Source organism: Dermochelys coriacea, chromosome 5 (assembly GCF_009764565.3).
Source record: "Dermochelys coriacea isolate rDerCor1 chromosome 5, rDerCor1.pri.v4, whole genome shotgun sequence".
Taxonomy (NCBI): Eukaryota; Metazoa; Chordata; order Testudines; family Dermochelyidae; genus Dermochelys; species Dermochelys coriacea.
Genome location: NC_050072.1, coordinates 60680835 through 60698985, shown reverse-complemented (window position 1 = coordinate 60698985; position 18151 = coordinate 60680835). Strand labels below are relative to the sequence as shown.

Sequence of the window (18151 nt, the reverse complement as noted above, 5' to 3'; positions counted from 1 at the left end):
ATAGTTTTCCTGTTATAATCCTGGCTGATCTTGGATTCCATTTACAAATGCAGAAAGGAGTTAAGTACTGATCATGCAGATGTGATCTTGGATTTGCCACTTTAATCTGAAATTATTTCAATTGCATCATAAATGTTTATATATGATAAATTATGTACATATAGTCATGCCATTATTAGCTCCTGTCAGAATGTTTTGTGAGCTGTTTGGTCAAAATAATAGAATATAATGCACCTGTGTCTGAACATGGATGTAAATGGATGTGTCCTGGGGTAACTTTATGGTGTAAATGGTCCTTTCCCATGTGATATGTGTGAGAATCACAAGATTGAGATGAAAGAGGTTAGGGGGCTTATTCCTTCACCCACTTATTTCCCTGGTTCTTCTCGCATGAACAGAGAGCAATAATACCCGAAGTCCAAAGGTGCAAACAATTTGATGTTTATTGGGGTGAACTTCCAGCAAGCATGATTCCAGTTTCCTTCCTTAGGGTCCCCCTTCACAGCTCTGACACCACAGAGCTTTACACCTGTGTCCCCGTTCCCATTCCTGCCCTTAGCCAAACATGATTCCAATGTCCCCACCCCCATTCCCTGTTCTCATTTTCCCCCTTTAGCAAAACATGATTCCAATTTCCCCACCCCTATTCCCTGTTCCCATTTTCTCCCACACACCTGCCTACTTCCTGATTGACTACAGACTATTTAGTAAAACTTGAGTTCTGCTTAGCTATACCTTAACCAATCATTTTCCTGAAATTTAACTAACCAATCCTAACATATTGTAACATGATTATGTAACCACTTATATCCCACCATCTTAATTAGTTTACACCCAGCAAAATTAATTATACAGCAGACAGGAACAATCACAGAACCAGACAGAGATTATACAGACAAAGTGGGAACTATAATCACAAAACAATACAGAAGTGAAGATTTCACATCCCAGCTATTGATAAGTGAGTTCTTGCCAGACAGGATGCTATCAAACTAAGTTTCCTTTTACATCTTCTAGGCACTTCCCTTTCTCTGGAGGCGACAGGCACTATCAGGACAGGATTGTGTTCCTAACAACCCAATAGCACCTTATTTCAATGTGACTAGTTTGGAATGTGAGGAGGTGACCAGTCACTTCTCAGCTTATGGCTGCCTCTGCTGCTTAGTCAAAGGCCTTAGCCTAAGAACAGGGCCTCAGACCTTACGCTGACAGACAGTGATTTTGATTCTTTCTTTTATACCTCTATAACTAGCCAAGTAATAAGAATACACCTAAATTCTTAGAGTATAGGCCTTTACAGACAGGCCTGAATATCTATATCCTAACAAAAGACTTATGTCATAACTAGACCTATGCAAAACACACTGGTTTGGGTTATACATTTCCCGAAGAACTCTTGCAGTTTGGATTAGCATGAACTTGAAAACTTGTAGCAAACCTCAAAGAGCATGGTATTGACTACTGCAGTCAGCCCAGGACCTCCCTGAGAAGCCTGAAACCTCCACTCTCCCTCTTTCGATGTATTTGGGGTAGTAGTCTGATCCGTGCTTGGATCTTCTGGGATTGGCTAACTGGACTGTTTTTCATTCTTTGATCTTTGTGGAAGGTAAATTGAGCCTGCTACTTCTTAATCCCAGTTCTTTGAGGGGAGCAGAAGGAATTTAAATACTTCCACTCATCCTGCTTCCACCACTGACTGCTTTTACCTCGTGGTGGATAGCATTACCTATAATGTAATGCATTCAGGGGAGCATCAGGCTACAGAATGAAGTAAAGATAGTCAGCAACAGGAACAGAAATAGAGTTTACAGTTCTGCTTCTGCTAAACTGATGATGGGAAAGAATTGGGCAAGCAGATCACACCCCGAAAGCAATTGGGGATTAATATGAGTTTACTTTGCTGGCTTCTTGAAAACTCAAGATGGGAATGAACAGGCCATCCAGCCACCCTGGAGATCCTGGCAGGAGAGAGGTACAGATGGCCAATCTCTGAATACACTAGGAGGGGAATAGTGATTACAAACCACTGGACCTTCCTTCCAGTGTGTGGGGAGGGAGTTAGACAGCTGGGTGAGTCCTCTTTGAGTTTCACCCAAACCTCTGAGTTTCACTTTCTAAATGGAATGTGAAACCATCTATGCTGGTGGCTCTTAAAATGTGTCAATTTTCTTAAATAACTAAATAAATTTTGTCATTTAATTACTTCTGTACTTATAGTCTTCTATATATTTCTTGTAGTAAGTAAGAAGTTCAAGGGAATACTAGTAGTACAGATGTAACCTTGTTTATTTACCTCAAATAGTGTTTCCAACGGTTTCACATGGCATTTGTTTTGGTTTTGCAAGTTTCACACTGCTATAGTTCTAATCTACTAACCAACTCCACTATAACCTTTTTTTGGTGTGTGCTGGAGGGAAAGACATCATTCAAATATTTGTTGCATATTTAATATGAATGAATTAAATCATTCTGAATTTTCTATAATACTTGTCACTAAAGTAAATAGACATTAATGTTCTATAGAGAGAGGACATCATGGATGTCTACCTCCCACTGTGTGAATATTGAGTAAAATGTAGGCTCAGCTTCTCCGTTCTGTCCAACCTGTGCTCAGTGCAGCTATCAGGGTTTGGAAGAAGAATCTGACTTTGAATCATCTTTGTATCATCTGTACTCTAGCCCTGATCTAAATTAGAACAAAGTTAGGGCTGCTCAAACGTATGGTCACACATTGGGATGTAGGCTGTGTGACCTAGTGGTTAGAGCAGAATCAGAGGGCAGAACCTGAACCATGGTCAGGGAACAAGCCAATAGTGAGCCAGGAGTTCTGAGGAAGATAGGGACTAGGGCTGGAGTGGGAGCAGACATTGGTTGGAGCAAGGGTCTGTACAGGAATTAAGAGCCAGGTCTGGCACAGCTGTGGGGGTGTGGAATGCATTGAAGATTAAATGGTGATCTCTTGGCTCTTCTGTCCAATCAGGGAGCACACTCACTTAATGAAGGTTTATTGTGCCCAGGTAAGCTCATTGACTTGCTAGGCAACTGCACTCAGAGCAAGCAGAGTTCCTGACAGTACCCTGTCCGTCCCAAGGGCTCCTCCTAAAGCTTCTTGGACCTGGCTTGCCAGGATACGTTTGGAGAAATTCCTGCAGAAGATAGGGAGTATGAGCATTTTCTTCTGGTTCCCAGAATAACTCCTCTGGCCTGTGCCAGTTCCAGTGTATCAGATACTGGAGCTTCCTCCTGACCTGATGGACTTTTGTATTCCTCCTGCTATGGACAATTAGTGGCAGTGGAGTATGGTCTACCCAGTCAGGGAAGGAGTTGTTGACAAAAAATTTGAGGAGAGAAAGATGAGAGGTGGGGTGAATCTTGAGGGATTCTGGGAGCTGAAGTGTGAAGGCCACTGGGTTTATTTTCTCAATGATCCAACAAGGACCCAGGGTAGGTGATCAAGCTTGGCCAAAGGATAGTCTGTTTTCAGGTTCCAAGTTGGGAGACAAACCTTATCCCTTTCTGCAAGATAAGGGGCAACTTGTCACTTTTGCAATGTGTAACACTTATAAGTTTCTTTAATGGCAAGTAAGGGCTCTTTGAGTTTCTGATGTATTTGCTGGAGGTGGACGACTAGGTCCATAGCTGCCAGGATGGCAGAGCCTTTGGACAGGTCCGGATGGAATCGGGGTTGAAAAAACAAAATTGTTGAAGAATGGGGTCTGTTGGGTTGAAGCATGGGTTGAGTTGTTGTATGCGAACTCAGCCAGAGACAGCAATGGGCGCCAATCAGCCTGATGGAAATTCAGGAAACAATGGAGATATTTCTCCAGGGTCTGATTGACTCTTTCAGTTTGTGATCAGTCTGAGGATGCTAGATTGTCGAGGTGAGGGCCTTGGTGATGAGAAGGTGAAGAAATTGCTTCTAGAATCAAGAAACAAACTGAATATTTGATCCAAAATGATGCATGTCCGCATGCTGTGGTACCGAAAGACATGCTGTGGGAAAGCTTGTGTGGTTCCATGAGCAGATGGCAGAATGTGGCACGGAATAAAATTGGCCATCTTGGTCAGGACATCCACGGCAGTAAGGATAACTGAGCATCCTTGGGAGCATGGAAAGTCCATTATAAAGTTCCTTGAGAATGGGGAACAAGGATGCAGAGGTTTGGAGAGGCACTGAAGGAGGACCAAAGGCCTTTCTCATGATCTCCTTGGGCAGGCACAGAGGTTGCTTGACCTAACATCATTTTTAACATCAGTTCATAGGGCCAACCACCAGAAGTATCTAGAGATCAGGTTCTAGGTTTTAAATTGGCTGAAATGTCCTGCTGTGGGTGAGTCACGGCACAGCCTTAGCACCTGAAGCAGGGCGTTGCTCTCGGGATTCATTTTACACCAGAATTATTCCCCAGAGATAATTTAACTTGGGTAGAGCAACAGAAAAAGACAGATTGCAAAGGAGAGGTGGGCTCAGAGAGTTTAGTTACAGTGTCCTATTCCTCCATAAGAAAAAGGAACCTGCGGACTATCAGTTTGAGTATTGAATTTCTGTGCCAACAGTGGTGACCCTAGACATACGCAAACTGGGCAGCTTCCTACATTGCCCACACAGAGAGTGTCAAATTCCCTTCCTTTCCTTGCTTCTGTGCATCTCTCCTTCTGGTAGCAGTGTTGCTGTACTGCTGAGCACAGCAGGACCACTTGTGGCTAGCCACAGGCAGCAGCTGCTCCCAATCTCCTGCTGGCTGTCAGCTCTTCTTCCTTTTAGCTGCAGCAGGTTGTGAAAGTGCTCATTGCTCCCTGCTGCTGACAGGCCTCACATGCTACAGCAGGAGTATAACAGTAGCAGTTTCCACCCCCAGAACTAACAGCATCTTCTAGTTGGTCCTGACCTGGAACAGAAGGTGGAAGCCTGTAGGAGAGGAGAGAAGCTGGGGAAAGGAATTTGGAAAGAGGAGAAGGAAGGCTTGCCAAGTCTCGTTATTTTATCAATGCTTGGTGATTTTCTTAAAGTTGCAGCTCATGGAGTCATGTGATTAAAATAATAAGTTGGTAGTCCTCATGATTGCAGAGAATAGACTGAAAATGGAAACCCTTAGAGGCTCAAAACACAGAAGGAAAATAAAATGAATCACCAATTCTAGTATTTTGTAAAAGTTCATGACTTTAAGCCATTTTCATAATTTTTTGGAACATGATTAATGATTTTTGTAGACACAAGAAAGTACAATACAGTACAGCAGAGCAGAGCTGGTCAAATAACACAAAAACGGTGTGGAAATATTTTTGTGAATATTTATAAAAGTTGTATGTCAATAAAAGTGGTGAGTTTAGTTTTCTGTTATTTATCAGGTAATATTATTAATTGTTTTGGCAATATTCAGAGAACTGCCAGGTATCGATAATAATGTTGTAAAATCCTCAAGTTTGACTGATTTTCACACAAATAGTATTTTTCCAAAAACTGAACCAGAAGGATGCTTTCTTCTTCAAGTGATGGTCCCTAGTGTATTCCACTGAGGCTTATATATGCACACCATATACATGGAGTCAGAGAGTTTGAAAGTAGTATCCATTGGTCCGCACATGTGTCCCAGCTTGCCTCCTGCTTCCATCAGAGGCAATAAAAGATAGGGTAGACCAACTGCATCTCCAGTTCCTTCCCACAGCCACATGGTCTGGGTCGGAACCTTCAGTGTCCTTGTCTCTGACACAGTTCCAGTAAGTATAGTTGTAGTTTTCAGTTTTATCTCGTTTCACTAGTGTTGTTTCTTAATTTTAGTAAAACAGTTAAGTTTTAGAGTAGACTTTGGGATTTTCCCCATCCCTCCTGTACCGCTGTCAGGTACCGGACTATGCCAAGAACTCTGGGCTTCAAACTTGGTGTCCTCTTGCCCACGATTCTTCTTGGTCAGTGACTACCACCAACACTGCATGGGAGAAGCTCACATCATGACTAGGTGCAGTATTTCCAGTCTTTCTCCAGCCATATCCGAGAAGGCTCAGCCCTTCATTTCTAGAGGTATCTCATGGAGATGGCCATGAGACCACATTCAGACCTTACTGATGTATTAAAAAGTTTGTTTTCTAAACAGGGAGCAAAATTAATATTGTTGGTCTTTAGGTGACCAATCACATACCATGAATAACAAATAGTAAATAGTCTAAGTGAATAGTTCACAAATACACCATCAGCCTAAATTTGTTCACATAACTATTCAGTGAATACTTACAAATACATTGAAATCGAGATCAGATCATGAATTTGCTAACGAGAAAATGGGGTACATTTGTAATTAATATTATTCACAATGAATAAGTCTACCGTCAATACATCACAATATAAAGCTAAAGTGAGCAAACAGAATGAGGTCTGGCCTTTTATCTGTATTAATTCCAGGACATCTCTCAGCAAGTGATTAACCATAATTGAGAGAAAAAAATATTGCTGACATTTTCCGTTTGATCTTGGGGCTCCAAAATAATTCTTCATTTAGGACACCAGCGCACCTAAAAGCAGCCCTGTGTGCTTTTGCCAGCTGCAATTGTTGTGGCATTGATACATGCTGTTTCCAGGAAAGAAAGGAACCAATCATTCTTGCATTTGCCACGTTTACTGGAGGGCCAAAGAATGGATTGGAATAATGTTCTGGAATCCTGAATGTTAAACGGACCAGATCAAAACACTACCTCATGAACCATTTTTTTTGTCCTCCCTAAGGTCAGATCCCTGAACTCCTACAAGTTTAGACAGTGGTATGCTTTAGTAAATGTGTGATGATAAAACTGCCAGATTGAAGGTTTCTTAAGTGCTACTGTCCAAAATCAGCAGCCATGCTTGAAACTAGTAATTCTTGACAGACTATATGCTCTCAGTATGTTACTTTTAGCTGCAGGTGGCAGAGCATATGCTTCAGTGCCAAAAGGTTTTTTTGTTTTTGTTTTATTTAAGTGTCTCATAACTTCTCACATTTTAATTTCCATCTCTTTCCCTACATCCCATCCCTCCTCTTTTTGGTGTTCAGTTCATGCCAAAGAACCCCAATTCAAATAGTTTCAAAATTGTGTAAATATCTAGATTATTCAAGATCACCAGAGTACATAATTGAGGCCTCAAAAATATTCAGTATAAAATGATACAATACTCAGTAAACATAGTCACATTTTAATTCACTACTTTTTTTTTTAAAGGATTTAGTAAGAGAGAAGACATTTTGGCCCCAAAGGATTTGTGTCAGATTACCCTGTTAATCCAAAATATATATCCTATTAATCAGCCTTTATGAATTAATACTCATTCCTGTGAAGTGCCGCATGCTTCCTAGGTGGTGGTTGAGTTTCATTAACTCCAATGTCAGGGGAAGATGGAGATGCTCAACACTTTCTGGGAGGTGATTGGCACCTTGCAGAATTGGGCCACCAAGTCCCTGACCTTGTTGACCAGGACAAGCAGGCGAATGATTGACAGACATATGGGTGGGTTTAAATGTCAGGCCATGTCTACACTACAGAGTTAAGTTGACTTAAGTTATGTCAATAATCATAAACTGCTGTCAATAAATCACTTGTGCATGTTCACACAATGCTCCTTTTGTCCGTGGAGCGTGTCCACAGTTGATGCTCTAACATGAACAGAGAGAGCAGTGCACTGTGGATAGCTATCCCACTGTGCAAATCACCACCTTCTCCCACTAGGAGTTCTGGGAATGGATCTCAGAGCATCATGAGAGTGGGATCACCACCCAATGATGCAGTTTTCTCATCCCATAATTCCAAGGGTTTCTGACTACATTTTGTGCCATTTTTCAACTGCTCCTTTAAGCTTTGCACCTGCCATCTCTGCCTGAAAGCATGGATCTTGCATTGCTCTTCAGTATTGTGATAGGTGTTATGAACACAACCTGGCTGATCCTGCAGTATTTCATGAGCTGCAAATTTTAATAGGATTCTTTGGTGCCTGCCCTGCCATGGGAAGAAACAGTTAAAGATTGATGTTGGCATTCACAGTGCAGCTGCACATAGTGGACCCCATTTTGGTGGGGGTTCAGGAAACAAGAACTGAGTGATGGGATTGAATTGTAATGCAGGTATGGGATGACAAGCAGTGGCTGCAGAACTTTTGTATGTGCAAAGCCACCTTTCTTGAACTGTGTGTGGAGCTCACCCGCATCCTGTGGTGCAAGGACACCAAAGTGAGACTGGCCCTATTGGTGGAAAACCGTGTGATGATGGCTCTGTGGATGCTGGCAACTCCAGACTGCTATGGTTAGTCGCGAATCTGTTTGGAGTTGGGAAAGTCCCCGGGGGGGGAGGGGGCGGTTGCAATGATACGAGTGTATAGGGCCATTAATTGCCTCCTGCTACAAAGGACTGTGACTCTCGGCAATGTGCAGGAAATAGTGGATGGCTTTGTGGCAATGGGATTCCCTACCTGCATCTGGGCGATAGATGACAAGCATATGCCCATTTTTTCCCCAAACCATTTTGCAATGGAGTATATCAACAGAAAGGGTTACTTTTCTGTGGTATTTCATGTGTTGGTGGATCACTGAGGTCATTTCACTGACATTAACGTGGGGTGGTCAGGGAAGGTGCATGATGCACACAGCTTCAGGAATACTGGCCTGTATAGAAAATTGCATGAGGGACTTTCTTTCCAGACCAGAAGATTCCAATAGAGGGTGTGGAAATGCCCATAGTGATCCTGGGAGACCTAGCCTACCCCTTGTTCCCATGGCTCATGAAGCCTTACACCAGAAACCTTAACAGCAGCAAGGAGCACTTCAACAATAGACTTAGCCGGTGCAGAGTGGCCATAGAATGTTAATTTGGCAGATTAAAAGGTTGCAGGTGCTGCCTTTTTGGCAGGTTAGGACATCAATAAGGAAAATACTTCCATGGTCATAACAGCCTGCTCTGCTTTGCATAAGATTTGTGACGCCAAGAGGGAAAAGTTTCCCCAAGGGGGACCATTGAGGAGGATCACCTGGTGGTTGATTTTGAGCAGCCAGACACCAGGGCTATTAAAGGGGCCCAACAAGGGTCAATTTAATCAGGAAGGCTTTGAAGAGGCATTTTGACAGTGAGCCCTAGTAATGTGTCTTTCTGTAATGCATTCAGCCAGGCATTGTTTATTTGCCACCTTGAATGACCCCTGTAATAATTCCTTCCTGAGCATTGTAGTCTGCAAATGTGCCGATTCCCACTGTGTATGAATTTCTGCTGCAACCACCTTGTGTAGGTCACAAATAAAGAGTCACTGTCTTTGTAAGACTAAATTTTTATTAAACAGCAATACACAGATTAACATTTCTGACAAGGGACGTGACAGTGAGCAGCACTCTCTGAAGTGAGGATCTCACAGCTGTGTGTAAGTCCAGCTGTCATTATGGAAAATGTCTTTGGGGGTAGAGAGCAAGGAGTACTGTACCTGGGAGGGAACATGACAGGAATGTGTGGTTAGAATTTGGGGCCGGCAATGAAGGCAGTTCTGTATGGGATGAAGGGGAGTCGAGCATGTATGTGTTTTGCCTGTAGTGCAGTCATGGACCTGAGCATCTGTGATTGGTCCTCCATGAGTTTTATCATCCACTCCTGGCCCTCTATTATCCACTCTTGTCCCTGTCTCCTCTCCTGGCTATCCATTTCTAGTTTTCATTTCTTGTATCTCTCCATGCTTTGTATTGGCCTGATCTGATGATTGCAGCACTTTGCAAAACATGTTCTCCTTACACCTCCTCATTCACCTCCTTATCTGACAGAGGCACTCTGCCAGTGTGTAGGAGCTGGCCCATAAGAGCACATCTGCAGAAACAAAAGAAACAATATACAGTGTCAGTATTGTGTGTGCACTCTCAGTCTTGAATCATAAAAGGTACGTACACCTCTTTCTCACTTTCCCTTGGCAAGTATGCAACATGGCCAGAGCACTAAACATCGTGAGTTCAGCTCAGGGAGCTGGTGCAAGATGGGACAAAGGGTGTGGGTGGTATCAGGAAGGGGATCCGTACAAGCGCTCTCGGATGCTATTCTGAATACTAGTATAGTAACTCCTCACTTAAAGTCATCCCGGTTAACATTTTGTTGTTACGTTGCTGATCAGTTAGGGAACATGCTCTTTTAAAGTTGTGCAATGCTCACTTACAACATTGTTTGGCAGCCGCCTGCTTTGTCCACTGCTTGCAGAAAGAGCAGCCTATTGGAGCTAGCTGGTGGGGGCTTGGAACCAGGGTGGACCGGCATCCCCCCATCAGCTCCCCACTCCCCTGAGTTCCCTGTATGGCAGCCATCCAGCAGGCTACCAATTGCCAGCAGTTCAGCTGTCCCTCCCCCCACTGCCATGTGCTGCTCCTGCCCTCTGCCTTGGAGCTGCTCCCGGGAGCTTCCTGCTTGCTGTGCAGGGCAGGGGAAAGGGGAGTCTAATGTCAGGGTGTCCCCCTCCCCCCTGCTCCTGCCCCCACTTACCCCATCTCCATAGAGCGCAGGGTGGGGGTATACATGACAGGGCTCAGGACAGAGGGAGCTTGCTGGCAGTAGTTGCTGTCTAAACTTGCTGATCTACTTAAAAAGGCAAAGTACTTAGAGTGGGGTCAGCATACTTAAAAGGACAATGCACATCTCTCTCTCACACACACACACACACACAGGGTGTGTATCTCTGCCATGCTGTCTACCTTCCCTCCATTTGTGCTGCTTTGTAGAGTCTGAGGCTACATTAACAACAATTTGTTAACCCTTGAGGGCTCAGCCGAGTGCTAGTTCATCATTTAGCAGTAAGGCATTCCCTGGGAAATATCCCACCCTCTTCCACCCTCTGACTTCACCACCTCAGCCAAACTTCACAATCATCATTGCTGTGTACAGTATTAAATTGTTTGTTTAAAACTTATACTGTGTATATGTGTATGTAGACATATATAAAATATAGTCTGGCGAAAAAAAATTTCCCTGGAACCTAACCCCCCCCATCACCACTTTACATTAATTCTTATGGGGAAATTGGATTTGCTTAACATCATTTTGCTTAAAGTCGCATTTTCCAGGAACATAACTACAAGGTTAAGCGAGGAGTTACTGTACCGTTTTCCACAGGAGGGATGATCAAAGCTGGACTAACACTACTGATGGCAACCAAAAATGCAAGGGTGCATCTCCTGCAGGCATGTGGTTTTCAGACTGGGTCTGTATGCTGCTCGTTTGTGTGCTGGTTTGGTTCCTGCAGAAGTAATTGCTGATTGGCATAGCAAAGTTTCCTACAATGCGGGAAGAAACAAAGCATCTCTGCCAAGGAACCTTTGCAGAGGATTGCAGAGTATCTGCAGAGAAGTTTCCTAGAGATCTCTATGAACGATTCCTGGGAGATCTCAGTGGGCATTAACAAACTTTTCTGCAGGAGCCCAGTCCTCCCAAAGTATCCTCAGGGCTCTTGGTGATGGAGGTAGGGTCACCGCCGAGGATGGTGTGCAGCTCCTTGGATAGACACCCAGAGCAATGATTGGCCTCTTTAGCCTTATGGTACACCTGTCTCAGCTCCTTGATCTTAGCATGGCATTGCTGCATGTCCACTTCTCTTCCATGCCATGAGCTATCTGCTCGTAGTGTCAAAGTTCCTATGGCTAGTTCAGAGCTGTGCCTGCACAGCCTCCTCTCCCCAGACCCACAGATCCAGCAACTCTGGTGTACTCCAGGAGGGGGCATGTTTGCTGTGGAAAGCTGGAATAGTCAACTGGAAAGATGTGATGTGAACTGTCCAGGAAGTGGAATTTCCCTGGGCTTGAAAGAGGGAGGGATGCATGCCTATGTATCTGGCTCAGGGCAGCGGGGTAGAAACTGCTTACCAGAACTGCCATGATAGGCATTGTGGGACACCTCCTGGAGGCCACTTAGGGCAACATAAGCAAATGCAGTGTTTACACTGACACTGTGTCACTCTAACTTTGTTGCAGAAAGCTCTATACTGCTCATTGGGGTGGTTTTAGTATATGAGCATAACAAAAGAGTTAAATTGGCAGGAGAAGCATTGTTGTATGTACACCTCCACTGTTTTGTCTATGAAACCTGACTGTGTAGTGTAGACAAGGCCTCAGGTTGCAATTTTATTAATTATACCTCAGGGTGGGGCACTACAATGCCCCCACTCCAGGTTTTGTGAACCAGACGAATTGGTTCCAGGGCTTTTATCATGAACCACACGATAACTTGGGGGTAGATTCTCCCTGATTCACTCCATGGGTTCAAGTTAGTAGTGAAACTTCCTGTCCCAACACAGGCTCCATGTGGGCACCTAGGACTCCCTGTACAGGTCTCGTTGCCTGATCAGGGCCTAAAATACAACTATTGGCAAGGCAGCACAATAGCAGAGTACATGTTTTGTATGTATGAGTCCTTGGTTTTGATCCCTAGAATCTCCAAGAGAGGAAAGATGGTATAGTGGTTAGAATGGAAGCCTGAGCTGTGTGAGACCTTGGTTCCATTTCTGCTCTGCTACTGATGTCCTGTATAACCTTGACCAAGTCCCTTAGTCTCTGTGCCTCAATTCTCCATCTGTAAAATGGGGATAAGAGAGAAACCTCTACCTCTCGGGGTGTTTTGCAGCTAGGTACATTAAAGATTGTGAGACACTCAGATACTGTGGTGATGGGTGTCATATAAATATCATAGCTAGAAACTATAGTATCTATGTTGACATTTCTTTTCCTTTTTTGTGTGCATCAGGAAGCAAATATATTAAACTATTTCCTTGACTACAAAGGAGGAAATTTGCTGTTTCTGTGAGAGTGCCCACGAATTGCATACTTAAAGACAAACATGGAGTGTAAAGCCATATTCTTAGCTTTGTAGGCTTTTTTCCCCCCTCTTCAAATTAGCAATGCTTGACAGACCAAACATTACAGGTACCCAGACAAAAATGTATTCCTGCATTTGAACATGAAATGGTTATATGCATATTTTCATTCATTTTTACTCTTTGAAAATTCCTCTTTTTCATTTTCAGCAAACATAAATGTTGCTTCATTTCTTTTATAAAGTATCGATTTTTTAAGCTTCTTTCAGTTCTGCAGTTGTAGTTCCATTGAAGAAGACTAAAGATTAAAGGTCCCTTGATTTAATGTAGGGTTCAGTGGTGCTGGAACTAGAGGTTCTGGGGGTGCTGCTCCATCCTCTTGGCTTGACACACACCAAATACATAGTTTCCGTGGATTCTATCATTAGCACCCCTACTATAAAAATTGCTCCAGCACCTCGGTAGGGTTATAATTATAGTAGAATGTAAAGATCATGTCAGACAGTTAAGACACCATGTTTGATTGACATACCTTGAAATTGTAATAGTCTGGTGGGGAACATTGTTTGGATTCTAGTAACTAATTTTTTAATCACCAATTTGTCATTGAGAAATTAGAAAAATAAAAAACCATCAACCTCTGTTTATGGAAGCTAATAAAAAAACAATGTTTTGTGTTCTCATGAACATGTACAGTACTTCTGCTGGATCTGTATTAGCTTTTCACTATGCAACCCTTCACAAATATAGCCATTTCTCTAAACATCAGTGTTGCCACTAAACAAACAGAAAAATAAGGGAGGAGGACATGACCATGCACTTTTAAATTTAGGTTAATATGAAGAGTGCAGGCTCAGTATCTTAAATTTGAATGTTGACCCTCTTTTTGTTTGTTTGTTTGCATTGCGTATACCGATCTGTTTTTCCTGCAGATTTTTAAACTGCATGGTATTAATTTTTTTAAAACGTCCACATGCAAACTGCCAAGAACTGGCATCTGGAAGACTTTTTCCTGACTGTGTATGGGCAGATTAAAACAGGATCCTTAGATAGGCACCCATAAATTATGGGGGCCTGGACAGATCAGTGCATCAGGGCACAACAGAGCAGCATTGCCATACGTTGCTTGTTTCTGTTGGCAATCTGCCAGCTGGGCTGCTTCAGTTAGAGGAATATTAAGGACTAAAGAATGGAAAGAAGACCAGAATCTCATTCAGTGAGGCCAAATGGAAGTATCTGTATTAAGAGACCTGGATGAAAGAAAGAGTTGGTCATCCAAAGGTCACCCTACTTTGCTGGAGGAAAAGGTTGGCATGATTTATCTAGAACCATTCTTCTGACTCTGTGCTTAAGTGCAGATTCCAAATGTGGTCGGAAAATTATTGTTTTTATTATATTTTATAATTTACTATCTCTTAACACAATGAACGTGGAGGATAGTATTTGGTATTGATAATAGTGCTGGTGGTTTCCATGGTCAGTAAATGGTAATCTAGTCTTCGGGCATTAGCTAATTGTTACAGGAGTTATGAAGGAATTTTTTCCATCATATACAGCATGTAGCACAATTTGGGAGAGGAACATTTTGGATATTTTGGATATTTTTCACCTGCTTCTGAAAAATCAGATATTAGCAGTGTTACCAACTCCCGTGATTTTATTGTGAGTCTTGTGACATTTGGTATTTTACCTAGAGCCCTAACTCCTGGAGTTAAGGGATTATGTGAGAGACTTATCTTTCTTTTTTTAAAAAAAATCTAAATTTGTATCCCTCATGTTTGTGCAGAAAAGATTGAAAATATGCCTTGTGTATCCTAAGCAGTCAGAAACCATAAGACAAATAATATCTCTCCCCAACCAAATTCATTCTTTTTTAAAAATCTTGTGATTTTTAATCCAATTAATGGTTACTTGGATATTTTGGGTTGGCCAATTCTGTGTTAGTCAATTCTGGAGACAGAATACTGACTTTAGAGTGATCAAAGTCTGGTCTACTGTGACAAATACTTTTGTTTCTGACAAATGTAGCCATTATCAGTGCATACAGCACAGGAACTTGCTGACTTTATATATAGGTTGTTCTTTATAAAGCCACTTGTCTCCAACAAGTCTCTACCTTAAACTTCTCTGAACTCAGATGAGCATACTGTAAATGTTCACATTCTAAAATGACAACATATTTGAGTAACTGAAAAATAGAATGATTGATGCAAATAGTCAATAAGGCCCAGATTTTTATAGGTATTTAGGTATTGTGGTGCTCAGCATTACAACACCTGATTTAGGCCTGGTTACACCCAAAAATTAGATCAATTTAGCTACATCATTCGAGGCTGCGAAAAATGTTTCACCTCTGCAACGTAGTAGGTCAACCTAACCCACACTGTAGACACAGCTAGGTTGATGGAAGAATTCTTCTGTCAACCTAGCTATCACTTGTTGGAGACGTGCATAAAATGCATTGACGGAAGCAAACTACATTATGGCATTACAGCAACATATCTGCAGCATCAGAGGTGTGCTACTGTAGCCACTGTGTAGACATATCCTTAGGTGCCCAAATCAATTAGGTATTGCAACTATGTGTACCACAGTGCCTAAATATCTTTAAAAATCTGGGCCTAATTCACTAGCAATTTCTTCACGCACTTAGATCTTGAAGAGAAGTCATGCAAAACATAGGTATTCTAAATGTCTCCTTGTTGTGAAGATGAATATGCAGAGATATGAAGACAATGAATATTTTGTACTATGTCCCAGGCAACAACTGAAGCATAAATTATTCATTTTCAAAATGTGTCAGGGAATAGATTGCTCAGGGAACTGATATTAGGGTATGGTGCCTTTCCCTTCTATGAGAGATGATCAGTTAAAAGCCAGCCCAAAGTTATTTCCATCAGATAATTGTTTAGTGGCCTATGTGAAATGAATTGATCTCATGGAGCAAGTGTTTGACATCACAGTTCACAGCCTCTTGCAAAGGTTGAATGGACATGGAGAATGAAATACACCCTCCAGCTTAGAGGTGTTTTTTAAGGCTTGTTGAACACATTGGCAGTGTAGTGTAAGAAAGCTTGCACTACTGCTACCTGTACTGTAACCGTTTTGTGGATAAGTAACTGCAGGCTCTAGGACTATCAATCCAGCATTTTTTAAGCATTTATTCCAAGGGGAACAGGAACATAATTTATATTGTATTGTAATTATTTTTATATCTCACTGAAGGTTCAACATTTGTACTTATCATTTTATAACTTGAATTCACCAAGTCCCTTCCTAAACTTGTCCTTTTTATCTTTTTTTTTTAGTGTAAAGATAGTTGGATGCTTACAGTGTAGTTTGCATGGTTACCAGGGACTGTGTCTTCAGTGCAGCAGCACCTCTCTACCTTCCAGCTGTTTAGCCAGTTTCTGGAAGTGGTCTTCAGTTCCATTAGGAGATTTGCCTGCCCTTTGTCCAAGAAGTTCATAATGTAGGGGTACTTTTGGCTACTCACTGCTGAAGTCACAGGATGCATCAGTGGCCAAAAGCACCATCTTCTGTCTGTATCTGGCAAGCAATTTCAACCATTTTTCCTGGATGTGGTCCTCACCTCAATAGTCCTTTGTCACTTCTAGATTGAATTATTGCAAAGCACTGTGTGTGACAAGGGAATATTTTGAACTCCATTTTGTTTTGTGACTTTCGTTTTTGTGCCTTATCTTCCATTTGGTGTATGATAACTGCCATTTTTTTGTTCTGTGTTGAAGAACCAGCCTGACCTTGACATGGTCAGTATATTCCAGAAACTTCCCTGCTTGAGAGAGGTATGGGACACCTCAGAGAGGACTGTCATTCAAAGAGCCATCAAGCGCCATCTACTTTGAATGACTATCAACAGCTGGCCTACCTCAGAGAACAAAGGTTGTTTTCACATGGGATTTGCATGTGGAAATCTGGAGGAGTATGTATAAGCCACTGAGATCAAGGTCTCTAGGCACTATTTTTTGGGGTCCAAGACATGTCGGCAACAGTGGCCCATGTCCTTAGGAAGAGTGGCAGACATGAAATCTGCAGCTGAGAGTGTACTTTAGAGATCCAGGGCTAGGAACAGGGATCCGGTTCTGCCCAGACATAATGGGATCCAATGGTTGGTCCACTTACAACAGACTGATTTCCTTCCAGGGTGGAAATGGACCAGGTTGTGACACTACTCTTAAAGAGCACAGGAAAGCTTCAGTTAGTCCAGTTTGACCACATAAATAGCAGTGTGCGTTATACCAGTGCTTTCACAACTGCACTAGTCTCCTGTTTACTTTTGGATGAAGTTCCAAATACTGACTTTTATTAGTAAACCTCCATGAGGCTTTGATCCTGGCTATATAAGAACCAATCTTTCCATTGCACTGCTAGAGAGATAGCTAACAGTACAGTACCAAGTGCTCGATCTTTTGGGGGGGCATTTTAGCACTACCATAATGCAATAAATAATTGAAATGTTTGTAATTTGATTCTTGAAATACTCTGTGTCCATTGGTGTAGTGGAGTCAGCTTTGTTGACCTTTAGGGCATGGTGCAGTGCCCTTACCTTTCCAGTTTTCGTTGGGTGAGGGTTTGGTTCATTTTGTCTGAGTTATTTGGAGCTAGAACGGTGGCATTAGAATTTTGCTTTTTTTTTTTTTAACTTGGCTTTTAATGGCATTTGCTTTGTTAAAATGTTGTACGTGAACCCTGATACTCTGTAATTCAGTGCCTTTTCTAAATAATAAACTTGATTAAAGGTTTTCCAATATTCATTCCTGATGCTCCCATGTGTCAGCATTCCCCAAGCCTAAACCATTCCTAGAAGTTAACTGAACACCTTAGCATCTATACACTTACCATCTATTGACACTCTGGGCACATCAGCTGTCTGGGCTGTGGACCTGGTGGGATGGATTTCAGCAGGAAGATAGTTATGACTAAAAACTCCTGCAGAACCATTCAGGTATTCCAACTGGAATACTCTAAATTGTGTGCCCCCTTTTGCTGTTTCTAAGGGATCTGGCTATAATTTAAGCAGCACAAACAAGACAGACCTGCTTGTACCGAGGAAGTGGAGGAGAAAAAAAAACTTGACCAAATATGGACATAGTTTAAACAAGTTTATAAATATATATAAATAAAAACCATTGAAGTTTCTCAGAATGTAGAAATTCAGTTAAGAAAGTAACTACACTTTAAATATCTCTGAAAAACCCAGGTCCAAACCCAAATGTCAGAAAGAAAGGAAGGATGGTCAGTAGTTAACGTGTTAACCTGGGACTCAAAAAAACCTTAGTTCATTTCTATGCTCTGCCACAGATTTCCTGTGTGACCTTAGGCAAGTCACTTAGTCTCACTGTGCATCAG

The 18151-nt window shown here is 42.1% G+C and overlaps 1 protein-coding gene and 1 long non-coding RNA gene across 12 annotated transcripts in view; one reads left to right on the top strand and one right to left on the bottom strand.

Annotated features, from left to right (window-relative positions):
- The window catches only part of FAM172A (family with sequence similarity 172 member A), a 372757-nt gene that overhangs the window by 282711 nt on the left and 71895 nt on the right, over window positions 1–18151 (top strand). The window lies entirely within an intron of this gene.
- LOC119856009 overlaps window positions 9323–18151 on the bottom strand; it is a 75208-nt gene continuing 66379 nt past the window's right edge. The window contains exon 3 of the long non-coding RNA XR_006281356.1: window positions 9323–9801. This is a non-coding gene — a long non-coding RNA (uncharacterized LOC119856009). The remainder of the gene's footprint in view (window positions 9802–18151) is intronic.